This window comes from Lepidothrix coronata, unplaced genomic scaffold, assembly GCF_001604755.1.
Source record: "Lepidothrix coronata isolate B3197 unplaced genomic scaffold, Lepidothrix_coronata-1.0 Scaffold67, whole genome shotgun sequence".
NCBI lineage: Eukaryota > Metazoa > Chordata > Aves > Passeriformes > Pipridae > Lepidothrix > Lepidothrix coronata.
In genome coordinates, this window is record NW_016690247.1 from 33,475 (window position 1) to 48,296 (window position 14,822).

A 14,822-nucleotide genomic window follows, 5' to 3' on the forward strand; every position below is an offset into this window, starting at 1 on the left:
ATACACTTTTCAAGCAGAAATTCCTTTTGCTGGTGGCTGAATGCTCTTGTGGTTCTTTTATGCCTGTGTGTACCTCAGGTTTTAGCAGTCTCCTCCTTTATCCTCTTTGCTGCTTTACTGATGCTTTTCTGTAGTGGAAGCTGTTTAAAGGCAGAGGTTCACAATGGATTTTACAGTCTAGACAGTAGCACACAAAAGTAATGTATAACAGGTACCTTCCAACAGCTGTTGGAACTAACTTTGTGTGAAGAGATGAACTTCATGCTTTAATCTTATATTAGTCCTGACCTCCCTTTCTTGCCCCTTTCCCTCTGCAAGTTCCAGGACTTGATGGAGATATTCTTGTATTTTTGCCACTGCCCAGGACCTTTCATGCCTGATAGCACTGGTTTTGTCAACCAGTGGTGCAGAGAGATGGGAAACTGATACAACCACAATATCGGAAGTTGAGACAAGAATTTTGTTTCTATTTCTTCTGTGGCTTCTCCTTTTCCTTTTGATGGCAGAACTAATTCAGCTGCTGTGCAGGTTTTTATTCCCCTTTAAAATAAGGACAGTGAACCCTGGCACAGAAACACATGTCAGTTCTGAAGCACTTTCTGGGAAGGGGTTTCAAGTGCCCATCACAAGGAGAAGTAGAAACCATGATGTTGGATCTGAGTTGTTAATTTAAGGTGCCATCTCACTGCTTGGAATGAACCTTGGCATGGCCACTGCAGTTAATCCACGTGGTCATTGTGCTCATGAAGCCTCACTCAGAACTGCATTTGCTAAATAAAAGGTATTTTATTTTACAGGTAGGGAAGGAAAAAAGGCTGATTGATAACATGTACAGAAAAATGTAAGTCCCAGGTAATAAACCACAAGTTGGAGGGTTTTAATTGCTTAAATTCCATTTTTAATCGTATTGAACACTATTTAGTATTGTTACATTTTTAACTCGTTTTCCACTGCCAACCCTCACATACTGCCGACATGTGCTGGTCTCTCACTCTCAGTGAAGCTCTTTGCAAATGTTACAAATTACACTTTCAGTTCTTACTCTGGTGTTAACAGCTCCATTATGGGAACGCTGTTAATTAATGGCTAAAGAAGTAATTCTGAATTTTTATCAGCTCTCATTTTCTATTCCAGGCTTAAGCACTGTATCCTAGAGGCTTCTAGATTTCAATTGGTTTATTAATTATCTTGTCATTTCCACTTCAGTTTGTATAAATCACAAAGCTGGCTGTTTTCTGTACTTGTTCAGCTCTGCAGCCTCTGTTCCTACTGTTTAGTGCGTTTTGAATTTTGTTGTTCAAATGTCTGCTCAAAACATGCCTTTGAAGTTGTACAAGAGCTGAGTAGACTGGGGTGTGCAGGTTATTCATTGATGGGTGCTCAGTTTGTGGTTAACCTTGTTCTGCTGGTGCAGAAAAAGAAGTACTCTGCTGTGGTGTAGCAAGGGGGTAAATACTTTAGGTAGTTGTTCTGCTGAATTCAGTACTGGTAGGATTTAGTAAGAATTCTGTGAGTTTGGGGCACTGGACATTGAGGAAGGGTTTTCCTCTTTTGGATGCTTTTAGTAGCAGAAGATGCCTGAGAATATGACACCCAAGAATTGAACAAATTAAGATGTTAACTTCTTATCTCTTTGTAGTCTTTAAGTTATTCATATGCATTAGGCTACTACAAGGATGAAGAAGATAAAGGATTAAGGAGACTAAAATGAGAATTAGTTGATTTAAATAATAGGACTGAAGACTTGGGTTACTTTACTTAGGGAGCAAGACCTCTAATGCTAAGAATAACAAACCATTGTAGATTAGAGAAGGGACTCGTCCCTGACAGTCTTTAAGAACAAATTGGACATCTGTCAGGAAGGGAATGCTGTTTATTCCTGCTGTTTATTCCTGCATCAGGAGGGGCAGCTTGACAAGGTGACCTCTGAAGTCCTATCCACTGATTTTAGTGATGTGAACAGGTAAAGAATGTGGGGTTGTTATTTCCAGGTTGATGGTGATAATCAGGTGGTTGACAGTATCCCCAGCAACTGAGAGTTTTCTCGGAGCTTGTGCAACCACATCCTATCTGTTATCTTGGCAGTTTTTGCCTGAGATTGTGCAGCTTTGATGTGAATTTTCTGTAGTCAAAGTAGCTTGTTTTTCATTTTGTGGAAGGCTGTAAAGGTCACGGAGAGAAGAACTTTTCTGTACATGAAACTGTCATGTTCTTCAGTACATGCAGATGTTACCTGGACGTGGCTTGGAAAACAGAGTTATGAACTGGTTACTGATATTAGAACAATTAGTTGCCATTTTGCCATATGCTTACAAATTTCATAGCAGAAAACATGCAAGAATTGTAAACCGTGTAAGCAAGTTAATAAAGTGGCCTTAGGATGACTTTTCTTATTCCTTTTGGTAATTACCAAAGGAATAAGAATGACTATATATTATTAAATATTAAGAAACTGAGCTTTGTTTTTAGAATAATAGGAACTTCTGGTTACTCTATACTTTCTTTCTCTGACAGTCTTTCACTCTTGAATATGATAATTTGTATTTTGATGTTTTGATGATTATGCTTCCTCTTAATCATAACTCAAATTAATCTGTTTTAAAGTAAGTCAGACTTAAGGTTTGTTTCTTGGCATTTTGTCACGGAAGGAGTAAGTCACTACTGAGATTGGGAAACAGAGTTAAGTAATCTTTAGTGGAAATGTGTATGGAGACAAAATGTGGTAATCATGGCTGGCTGTACCTGGTCCAGCTGCTGCTGGCAACCAGTACCAGTGAAGCAGCCTGCATTTGAGATGATCCTTATGAAAGAGTAAATGGATGGAGCTGATAGCTTTTTAATCACTATGTTAAAAAAAATTAGGGGTAGAAGCTGCTGAAACTAACAGTGCTGCATCTGAGTTTTCAAGGAACCTTTAAGCTAAAAGGTAAAGCTAAGAATCTGTGCAATGTGTATGAATTTCTGTAAGCTGTTTGCTGTGGTCTGGGGAACTAAACATCATTTAAGAAAACCCCTATGTGGTGTGGAGGCAAAGGGAAGCCTCTTTGTTGTATTTGTGTTAAAGTCTCTTTAATCAGTTATAAAAACACCTAATCAGACTGGATATTAACTCTTCATTATCGGGATAATAATTTCAGATTTACATGGACTTCTTGTTTAGTTCTTTGTAAATTGTGGGATTTTGACTGGTGACGGGGTGGATCTCCTTCAGGGAGGAGGATTTCAGCGGTTTTGCATTCCTTAGTGCTTATGTACAGAGATTGTTTTAGACATATTAATTAATCAGTGGTTATCAGGAAAAATCAATCCATTTCCATAAGTGAATAATATTCTTTTTATTTTGCCCATGTATTTTGATGATACAGTTTAAGGATTAAAGTTTATTGGAGAAATAGGGGGAAAAAGTATATGGCATGTGTGGAATTATTCTGGCATGGTCTCTTCTTGAACACTTTGTGAATGTTAGATTAAGTTTAGTACTTGTATGTCTTGGGTGGATGGAAACAAAAATATCAGTCAGAACCTCTGTAAAACTTAGTCAAAGAATGGAGTCAAAAGAAAGAGTGGGGTGTAACATGGAATACACCTCTGTTCTATTTCCTGACTCGAGTTCATGTCAGTGTTTCATTTATATAAGAAACTGAACTTTAGAATTCTGGGTTTTATTCTCTTGTTGATGGAAATTTGTTACCTACGTAAATTTATTAAACAACCAGGTGAATTTCCTCAGAAGATTAGGCCCCTTTGGAAGAAGATGGTGTGCAGCACAGATGAGTAATTGCGGGTTTAAGTGAAGCAGAGGTTTAGTTGTGTCACAGGCTACAAACCCCTGCTTATTCAGCCTCAGCAGAAGGGGGGAGTCCCTTTGTGTGACGGCAGAACTGCTCCTCTCACGCTGTTCCAGGGCTTTTAACAGCCAGTTTTATGCCTTTCTCTCCTTTCATCAGAGGAGGAGAGGGAATTCTTCAAGACAGGAGTGTGTATCGTTGGCTTCATTTTACAACTGAATCAGCTTTTTCTTCTCTTAAAGGCAAACAAAACCTTTAAACTGTTCCACAGTTTAACACTCTGAAGAGAGTGTTAAGCAGTGCTTCCCTTCCTAGGAAACAAATTTTGGAGTTCTATAACATTTATCTGTGTGGCTTTTTGGACATGAATGGGGATTGCATTGAAGTTCTTTCTTTCAAAAGCCTTTGTTACCTCTGTTGAAATAGATACTGAACCCCAGTATTCTCAAGTGGGAGCAGGAACATTGGTCATATTATAATGAGGAAGAGATCAGAGAGTGGAAGTACAGAAAGGGTGAGGGCTGCAGCAAGTTGTGAAAATAAATGTACATGAAGCACATTTCCTTTAATACCTTACTCTTGACGTTGTTAGAAGGAGTAAAACAAGGCAAGACCTTGTGGGTTGCTGAGTCCAGCTCAGTTTTGGAAAGACGAGATGAAAGTGGTGAGTTTGAGAAAGGATTTGGAGCACAGTCAAAGTCAAGTGGGGAGGGGGAGAGCAGTGCCCATGTGCATATAATGTGAGTACTTAATGCACAGCTGTTGCTTGAAATATGATAGTTTTTTGGACTGAGTCTGTCTTACAGCAGTTTTAAGTGTTATGTGAAACTTGTGTTCTGCACTGTTAAACCCATGTCTTTATAGCAGATTTTGTGTGATGGGTTTTACGAATAGGGGGTGATAGTAAGTATGGACTCCTTTTTTTGTGTGTGTGTGTTTTTAGTATGATAAAGAATTGATATCTTACTGAAGTTTGACTTTCTTTCCCCAGTTAAATTACAACAACCTGGTTAAAAGGTTCTGCAGAACTACTGGTGGTGCAGCTGATGGTGGCCATATGGGTGTGTTTTGGGGTGACATGCTTAGGATCTGTGTTTGGGTCCAGTGAGTCTGTACCAAATTCTGCTTTATGGACTGTGTTCTTCTGGTGTCCAGGCCACTAAGCAATGTTAAGATGAAGTCAGTAATTGTGTACCAGTTATCCTGAAACAAGATTATCAAATCTTCACAGCATTGTGTCCATGCAAACCATGCTTTTGAGTTAGTCTAGAATTCAGTGGCAGTTCCGGGGCTTTTCCTGCAGAGGTCCTTTGGTAATAGATGGTACCCAGGGCTGTGGTGTATTATTCTTTGGCATGGGTGTGTTTTTGGTGCTGCTGCTGAAAGTGCTCCAGGCAGATCCATTGCCCTCGTTGCTTGAGATGTAGAGGAGCTGTGTATATACGTGGAATCACAGAATATCTCAAGTTGGAAGGGACCTGTAAGGATCATTGAGTCCAACTAGGGCTTGCTGCCGTGACCACTTTCCTGGGGAGCCTGTTCCAGTGACTGACAACCCTCTCTGTGAAGAACTTTTTCCTAATGTCCAGTCTGAACTCGCTCTAATGCTGCTTCTTCCCATTTCCTTGTGTCTGAAATATATATGTTCATCCAGACTACATTTTCTCAAAAGAGCTATGAGATGCTTCACTTGCTATCTTCTTAAAAAATTAAAGCTTAGATCTTTTCTGCCTCTTAAAAACAAGTGACTGGAGAATAATTCCCAATAACCAGTGTACAATTCCCTAATACAGATTTAAGTTCGTGGTTGCTCCGTGACTGCCAAAGTTGACTGGATTCAGTTGTTTGTGCAAGATACAAGAGAGCACAGCTAACAGGAATAATAACTGCAGATAACTTAGTTATAATTGTCTCATCTCTGCTAAAGAAAATATTACTTGTCCAGCAGTTGTTTCTGTTCTGTCTCTGCTCTGGCAGAGCTCTTGAAGTCTTTCCTGTCTACTGTGATCTTTATGGAGTTTTCCTGTGACTTACTGTGGTGCCAAAGGGGCATCATGAGAGACCAGGATAAAAAGGATAAAATAAGGATAAAAAGGATGCATTGCTTAAAATTCTTTATTTGCTTTGTTGCTGAGAATCAGAATTAGAAGAGGGAAGTGAAACAAATAATGTTGGTCTTTAGTAGTCTATCTTTAGCTTTATAAGGTTTGAGGTGTAAGAATTTACATTGAATTCTTTGTAAGAATTTCTGTGTTGAAATGGAGAGGAGGATTTGGGAGGAGAGGAATTTGTGAAGACTAAATCAATGAAGTGATGAAAAAAGAGTGAAGGGGACAAATTTTCTTGAAGAGCATGAGTGAGGAGCTTTACAGGTAGCTGAAGAAAAACATAAGGAAGCTGAGGAATGAGCTCCACACCTAGAAGATATTTTAAGATTTTTACTCTCAGATAGTAGACATTAGCTTATGGCTCAGCGGTGTGCTTGGTGAAGGCAGCAAACTGGAGAGGGAACAGAATGATACTGGAGGACAAAACTTAGAATTTCGGGCATTTAGATCTCCAGATAAGATGCTTAATCTTTTAACTGAAATACAGCTAGGACAAGATAAGGAAACAAATCAAACTGCATCAAACAGGTACTTAGAGCCAGTTTCAAATGGAATAGTTTTAAAAAAAAAATATATTAGATTTAACATTTAAATATTGTGACCTTACTGAAAACCTTTCCCATGTGGAGAAAGGTAGAGAAATTACAAAAGCTATGAAAAATCCTTCCCCCTCCGAGCAGATGTATTTGATTTTTTTACTTTAAAAAAAATTGTAATACATATATATTTTTTTTTATAAAAAGTTGAAATAAGCACAATACTTTAAGCCAAACCACTTTTTACATTTACTCTCCTTTTGACCACTTTACAAGCTCGCAGCTTTTATCCCCATTAGAATGAGACTAATTTTTTTTTTTTAAGAAGTGTTACAACTGGTCGAACTTGAGTCGAGCATGGGAGAGTTCTTGTCACCACTTGCTTCCTAAGTAACTGATAAATGAAAGAAATCAGTAAGTAACCTGTGAAAACAAATATTGGGAAGGTGTGCCTGGAAATGGCTGTTGGTGTAAAGGAGATGAAATGATCCTGTGTTTGGATCATCTCTGTGTTACTCTCTAATGAGCAAACGAGAGGCCCTTTATCTGTCCTCTGGGGTTGCCATCCAACATCAAATCAAATCACAGTGCCATGCATTTGTACACTGAATTTTACACACATGGGTGGTTCTATTGAAAATCAGTGGGATAACTTGTGTGGAAAATTTAACATGCCTGTAAGTGTTTGCATTATTGATGCCTCAGCAATTAAAATAATATTTTTCTATTATTTGTGCTTGGTACATTTTTGATGTTGTGTGTAAGTCCCCTGATGTCACACACACAATTATTTTAACAAATGTTCTAAGGGTGCTAATGACGTGACTTCCCAGAGCAGGGAAAGATCATTACTATTGGCCTTGGAAATTAAAAGTAGCTTTTGCCTTATCAGAAAACATCTTTAGTTAAATCAAAAACTGCACAGGTTTCTCAGTCCGAGAAACAGTCTCATGAGCAATTTCCCTTTCCATAAAGGGCTTGTCATGATATCATCCCCATTGTGTTAATCCTTGGTGTTTTCACAAATTGTCGCAAATCATGACTAATTCCATAAAAACATTCAGAGCAGACGTGATTCTGGGGAAAGCTGTCGTTTTGCACTCAGTCTGGCAGAGGGGATGGGACAGCAGTCTGAACTAGCAGATTCTGTGTTAGCTATAAAATCAGTATTTTGAGGCAGTGCCATTCATCTTGCGTACCACCATAAAAGCAAGTAATATTTTTCCCAAGGGTATGGATGTGTGCTTCAGGTGAGTGTCTGTGACTCATTTTTTTCTTTTGCATTCATGTAGAAATTCAAGTTTTTTGGCTTTCTTATTTTTTTTCAGTTTATTATAGCTTAGATGAACTCTTAAAAGAAACCCTGCAGAGATTTTAACTTTTTGTTTCACTTTATCTCATCAGATTCTCTTGTGGAAGTATTTTGGTGGCCTTTGTGTGTGGGGAAAATTAAGTAGCTAAAGTGAATAAAGGTTCAGAAACAGTTCTTAGAACTCTGGTTTTAAGTGCATAATACGTAAGCTTGAGCTTTTTCCTGGTGCTGCCTTTGTCCCTATAGTATATATTTGTTTGAAAGGCAAAAGAACAAAAACAACTAGCAAGGTAGCAAACCCAGCTCTGGATTATTTGGCTCTGGAATTCTTTCAGATCAATTGTTTCCTTTAAGGGACAAAATCACAACTTTCTGGACGGTGTATTACGTGTGTGTTGAGCAATATCTGTGTATATTTGTTACTTCATCTGAAAACTGGCTTGGCTGCCCTGTGATGCACATGCCCTGAGGAAATAAATGCTTTTCACTAGTTCCTCCCACACATTTTTTTATTTTCCAGGGAAGCACTTTCTAATTCTAGATCTGGATGCTGCTAATGTTCTGAATCACTCATCAGGGTTTTCAATGCTCGCTCAATTGTTGTTGCCATTAAGTGTATATTAACCATATTAAAGGTTCACTTCAGAATCTTCTTTAAACCTTCTCCTTCTTCAAAACAACAAATCCACATAACTTGTGAAATTTTTAGTTTGCTTTCATGAAAACGTGAAACCGGATTTCAGGCAACTTGCTTTTTAAGATGTCTGGTTTGAGTTCAAATGCTAGTCCTTGGCTTCTATGAACGTCTTTTGTGTTTGGTTTTATGGGGCTTATTTGTTTGTTTGTTTTTACCTAAGGACTTTCAGCTAAATAATCTGCCCTTTTAAAGTAAGGTGTGTACTGCAGCTTGTTCCTTAGGAAGGTTATCTTGTCTTCATAACAAGAATATCAGTTATTTGGATATCAGTTTCTTGGATATTTGACTACTTTGACATTATTTAAGAAAATATCCTAATAAATTCTAAATGTTTATTTCAGATTTCATGTTTCACCCTGTACTGAGCACCTGCTGCTGAGAGCTGGAAAGTCTACTTAGGGTATGTACAGCAACTAATGATTTCTCTGTCACACGGAGTTTTCCTCGAGGTAAAACAGGTCAAGCTGAGATTTTTTTGTAGTTGTTCTTCTTTCCTTGTTATTATTGTTGAAAATCCTGATTATTAAACAGTGGGGGTTATAACAGGATTTCTTGGTTTGTCTTTTCCCTGAGTCTCCTGGAACTGGCCTTTTCCTGGCAGGCTGTCCCTAGTCCTTCCCTCAGCCCCAGGGTGGGCAGAGCTGTGCAGCAAGTCATTTACAGTGCAGGGGAGGAATTTGTGAGGTGTTTGCTCACCTACCAAAACCACTCAGCTGGAAATTGTCTGACCAGTCCCACCTGCTGCCTTTGAAGCAGAATGTTAATAATTATCTGATCTCGTGTTCTGCTTTTCTGTAGCACGTAAAAAGTTTGTCTTAAGCCACATCTTCACTGTAGGGGCACTTGGCCTAATCTCAAGTAATTAGCTGTAAGCAGGAGTAAAGAAGTTATAGCCACAGTATTTTTTGTATTACAGGAATTTATTTCTGGTCTCCCTACCTTACTGATTCCTTTTGACGCCCCACCACCCCCTTCTCCCAGGGGGAATGGTTATATTTGCAAACTTCAGTTTTGTTCCTCACTGTAGTTGGTATTTCTGACTTCTGCTTTTATTGCTGCTGATATATGTGGATGTTTGGAATATTCTTAAGTTTGAGTGTGGGCTAGAATAACTTGTTGGATTTTTTTGTTTGTTTTGTGGTTCGGTTTCCCCCCTTTCTACAGCTCTCCCTGTGGTTGGTGGTTTGGGAGCCTCTATTACATTATTTGTTTTCCTATTGCTGAGGCTTTGACAGGTAACAAAATCTGCTACTTCAAGTGCACTTTTGAATCTAACTTGTGGATGTGATTACCCTTATTTAAAACTTTGATATCACCTGTTTTAGTTCCATTAATGTTCTTGCCTGGAGTATAATGCACTTGAGAACAAAGATGTGGTTGCATTTCAAGTGGACTAGGCCCCTAATGGGACTTCAGACTGTGGTCTTGGATCCATATTTGCATCTTCAGGAATCAGCAGAGGGTCACTTAGTGTTTCCTGAATATCTAAATTTGCAGGGGTAGATATCTTTATTCTTCAGTAGTTTACTTCAGGAGTGTTCTGGATGTAGTCAGCCTTTCTTAAACTTCAGTTTTCAAGTTTATGGTGACTAATTGTTTCTCCTTTCCAATTTCTCTCTTCTGGTATGGGATGATGATTGTTTATATTATGCAATTAGTTTTTCCAAGAAATTCCATCTATTCTCACTACTCCAAAGAACAAACTGAATGGTTTAAAAAAATCTTCTGTTTGTCACTTAAATTGGAAAAAGCCCAAAGTATTTCAGTTGGAACAAAAAGCTCCAGTACTGATATTTTTATCAATTAGGACTAAAATTTGTTGCCTTATGTCTCATATTAATTGACTTATGATTCGTATGGAAACCCAGACACTTGAAAACATTTTCTGAACATGAAAAACTAATAACGTGGGAAATCCAGAAAACAAGGAAGGGGATGGTGGGAGCAAGACAGGCCCCTCTTCACTTTATCATATATAAAGGCCTCCAAATCAGACCTGTGATTTCAGGCCTTTTTTGGTGCTTCCTTTAATTTTGTTTGACCTTTTAAAAGGGACAGCTCTGACTGTTGTGATGTCATAAGCAAAAAAGCACACTTGTATGTTTTGTGAACTGTAGCCATTTGCTCTCTGGGATCTGTGGTTCCAAGTGAGTCATATCCTGGTCAAACCATGACAACCAAGTATTTATTAGTTTGTTAGGTAAATACCTTGCACTACCTGCCTAGATAAGACTTTATGGAAAACCAGCCCAGGGTTCACAACAAGGCTGTGAATTACAATGTAGAGGAAACAGTGAAAAATCTTAAATAGAAATTGCAAGTACTTCTGACTTGTCAGGTTTACGTTAAATCTGTGAATTTTTTTCTGGCTGGGGATTTGGTAGGACCAAGAGATTAGTGCTACTTACTCTTTGAAAGTGGTGTTGTATATGCAAATACTGGAATGACAGTTCCAGTGGAAATGACAGAAAAAGTGTACTGGATCTCCTGCTTATTCAGCTGCTTTATAAACTGTTATTTTAAGCCTTGTATTTGTATTGCAAAAATTCAAGCTCCTGCCTGTGTCACGATAGTCTTTCCATTATGTGATCACATACTTTGTTCCACAGAACCACTACCTGTTTGGTCCCAAAATATCCTTGTCTATTCATGGCAGTGTTCAAGCCCTCCTCTTACAGGATGGATTTTTCCTGTTAAGTTGGCTGTGATAGTGGTGGCTTCACCCATTCATCTTATGGTATTATTAGTATTTGTATTGGTATTTGTATTGGATGGAGTCACAGAACTTGGGATGAAGGAGTTTAGTTTTAGGTCCCTGCTTAGACATGCCTTTTTTTGTTGTAACACTTAAAATTCACACTCAAAGGGGAGCTCTCACTGATTTGAATAAGACCTGGAATTACTTGGCAGATCTGTTTAACCCCCCAGGTGTCAAGACATGTCCATGAAAGAAGAGCTTGGTAATTGCAGGGAACTTGGTGACTCTGCTGGGGTCATCCAGAAACCCTGAATGCATAGGTGACAGTTGCTTCAGCTCTTGCAATGTTCTGTCTTCTTCCTGATGCTGGTGTTTACTCAGATTACCTGGTCACCAGGGGGGTTCCCCAGGGCTGTGTTTGGGCCAGCCCTGTTTAATATCCTTATCAATGATCTGGATGAGGGGGCTGAGGGCACCCCCAGCAAGTTTGCAGCTGTGACACCAGATTGGGTGGGAGTGTTCATGTGCTGGAGGGCAGGAAGGCTCTGCAGAGGATCTGGGCAGGCTGGATCAATGGGCCAAGGCCAAATGTATGAGGTTCAACAAGGCAAAGTGCTGGGTCCTGCCCTTGGGTCACAACATCCCCCTGCAGCGCTCCAGGGTGGGGGCAGAGTGGCTGGAAAGCTGCCCACTGGGGAAGGACCTGAGGGTGGTGGGTTACAGCAGGTGAACATGAGCCCAGGGGTGCCCAGATGGGCAAGAAGGGCAATGGCACCTGGGCTGTACCAGCAATAGTGGGGCAGCAGGACCAGGGCAGGGATTATCCCTCTGGGCTGGGCACTGGTGAGGCCACAGCTCAAATCCTGTGTCCAGTTCTGGGCCCCTCAGGACAAGAAAGACACTGAGGAGCTGGAGCATGTCCAGGGAAGGGCAGCAGAGCTGGGGAAGGGTCTGGAGCACAAGTCTGATGAGGAGCAGCTGAGGGAGCTGGGGGGGGGCTCAACCTGGAGAAAAGGAGGCTCAGGGGGGACCTTCTCACTCTCAACAACTCCCTGAAAGGAGGTTGTAGCCAGGTTGGGGTCAATCTCCCATGTAATAAGTGACAGGACAAGAGGAAATGGCCTCAAGTTGCAGCAGGGGAGGTTTAGGTTGGATATGAGGATCAGTTTCTTCACCAGAAGGGTGTTTAAGCATTGGAACGGTCTGCCCAGCTCAGTGGGGGGAGTTGCTATCCCTGGAAATATTTAAAAGATGTGCAGATGTGGCATTTGAGGACATGGTTCAGTAGTGGCCTTGGCAGTGCTGGGTTGATGGTTGGACTCAATGGTCTTAGAGGTCTTTTCCAACCATAGTAATTCCATGATTCGTAATTAGTGTGTGCAGAAGACATCTATCGATAGGACAGGATACGAGCAGCAGTTCTGTTAACTTTACAATTCTGACTTACTCCTCAGGCCATTGTTGGAGCATGGAATTGCTGCAGGCATTCTGTAAATAAAAGTACATGTAATTTTACTTATTGTGTGATTTCAAAGATACTGGTCAGCATTGACAGTAGGTGGTGCCAGCACTTCCACCTAAGATGCAGATTCCAGAAGGTGTTCTCTGGATTGTGTCTCTACTGCAAGTGACTTCAGGTGCCTTCCAACTGTACAGTTCTATTTCAGTTGGAGTTAAACTAGTAGATGATGAGAAACCTTGTTGCATCCAGCATAACACTTGCTTAAATACAGTATAACAGATGGGGAAATTAATGTTCCTTTTTATCTCTTATGGCTAGAAACACATCCCTATGGGGTTTTGTGTATTTTGGATGTTAGACATGTAATTTCGTTTTAATACATTTGGGGATTTTCCCTTCTTGATACAAAATTTGTTTAAAAAGACTTCAGTTGGTGCTTAAGACTGTAAAGAACAACCACTCTGTTCTCAAGTGTAAGGCTAATTAATGGATGTTGCTCCTTCCCAGTAACACCTACATGCTTATAGCTCCTCCTGGCTTCTGGAAGTGGAATTTTGCTGGGATTGCTGGCTGGTTTGTTATTCTGGACTTCTGGGTCATTGGAGAAAGATTTACTTTGCCGCCAAAGTTATGATAAGCTGCTTCCAGGCAGGCTGGGCTTCCACGTGTGTGAGCTGGGTACAGAACATGCTCTTCTCTCTGGCTGGGCCCTTCCTGGGAAGGGCTCTGTGCTCTGTCTGTGCTGACAGGCGCCACCAGGGTTTTAAAACCAATAAACTTGGATGTAAGAAACACAAGACACTCCATGTGGTGCCCAGTGCCTTTCTGAGCTCTGTCCCAGCCTTTGCTCAGCATAGTTGATACTCCTCAGCCTGTCCCCAGAGCAACTGTTGTCTCTTACAGAGGAGAAGGTGGGCTGAGGGAAATAGATTTCAGTGCTTGTGATATTCTCTTTAATTTATGTCCCATCCCTCAGTGGAGTTCAATAAAACCTCAGGCTGTTGGGATTATCTTGGAATATGTTATCAAGATAGAATGAAGTAGAGCTTTAGTTTTCCCTTTAAAGGTGCCAAAGATCTTCTGTATACCAAACAAGATATTTGTTTTGGTTGTTAATCCTTCTGGTATATGTGGATAGGCAAATATAAAGCACAAAACAAAGTCTGACTCTGTAAATAGTACTGCTCTGCAGTGTGACTTGGAGGAGCCTGTAGCAGCACATGCTGATGGTGCCAGGGATGGCCATGCAGTGCTGCTGCCTTCCAGGCTGTTAAATGGCAGATGCAAATTAATGGTATTTTATTTATTACCTGCAGTAAAGTTTGTAGCTCTGCTTCTTTCAGAGCACTTAATTTGCTCTCTGGTAATGTATGATTTTCCTTCGATCCTGTATTTTGGCAAATGGTTGAAGTCTGTACTGGCTGTTATTTAATTCAAAGCAAGGATCATAAATTCCCATTTTACCTTTAAAACTGAGTTAGGCTTTCCAGGCTTCCTGTTGTCCCTCGGGATAGTGTTTGCTACTGGTGTAGCATCTTGAGTTGTAGTTGTGGGGCAGGGTGTTGAGTATCCTCACAAGAAAAGGAACATTAGTGGTTACAAATGTACTGACAGGTCATAAAATATGGTGAAAAAAAAATACTGTCCGGCTTGATGGGCAACAGGAGCAGCAAGGGACAAGCCAGGGGCTGCCAAGGTTGGTTTGTGTGTGCTGTGGTAAGGGAAGGATCTGGGTTGTTTCCTGGCAGACGTTCATGGAGAACTTCCTCTGAAGGGAAGCGGGCTGGAGTTCACTTCCTGAAACGTGTTTTAATTAGCAGTGCCTGGGAGGCAGGGAATTCCACTCCTCAGGAAGCTCAGGGCTTGTAAATGCTGTGCTGTGCTCAAAGTGGAACTTGATATTTCAGCTTAGCCTTATCAGCACTGTATGAAGTGAAACCATTACTCGTCTCCCTTAGGTGTGGCACACCTTGTTCACAAGTCCCAATGTAATATTACTTTTTTATTTATTTTGCCCCTTCTCTCAATAGTCTCAATAGTTCTTGTTCACTTTTGATTCACTAAACTCTGAAGATTTTCTGTGGTATTACTGCCTTCCTAGTAAATCTCACTTGGCTTATGCAGGGTTGGTTATTCTTTCCTAGTTATAAAGCTGGTGGAAAACCATAGGATGGTGTTGGAAGCCTCTGATTTGACACCTTTCCTTCTCATGTGTTTATAA

At 40.3% G+C, this 14,822-nt stretch overlaps 1 protein-coding gene across 2 annotated transcripts in view; it reads left to right on the top strand.

Moving 5' to 3' along the window:
• Nucleotides 1–14,822, top strand: part of PTK2 (protein tyrosine kinase 2) — a 190,753-nt gene that overhangs the window by 6,366 nt on the left and 169,565 nt on the right. The window contains exons 1-2 of one of the 2 annotated variants that reach the window (XM_017818297.1): nucleotides 826–841; nucleotides 8,783–8,841. The gene's annotated coding sequence lies outside the window, so the exon portion shown is untranslated. Of the gene's footprint in view, nucleotides 1–825; nucleotides 842–8,782; nucleotides 8,842–14,822 lie in introns of those variants that run through there. The other variant, XM_017818296.1, reaches the window with a different exon arrangement.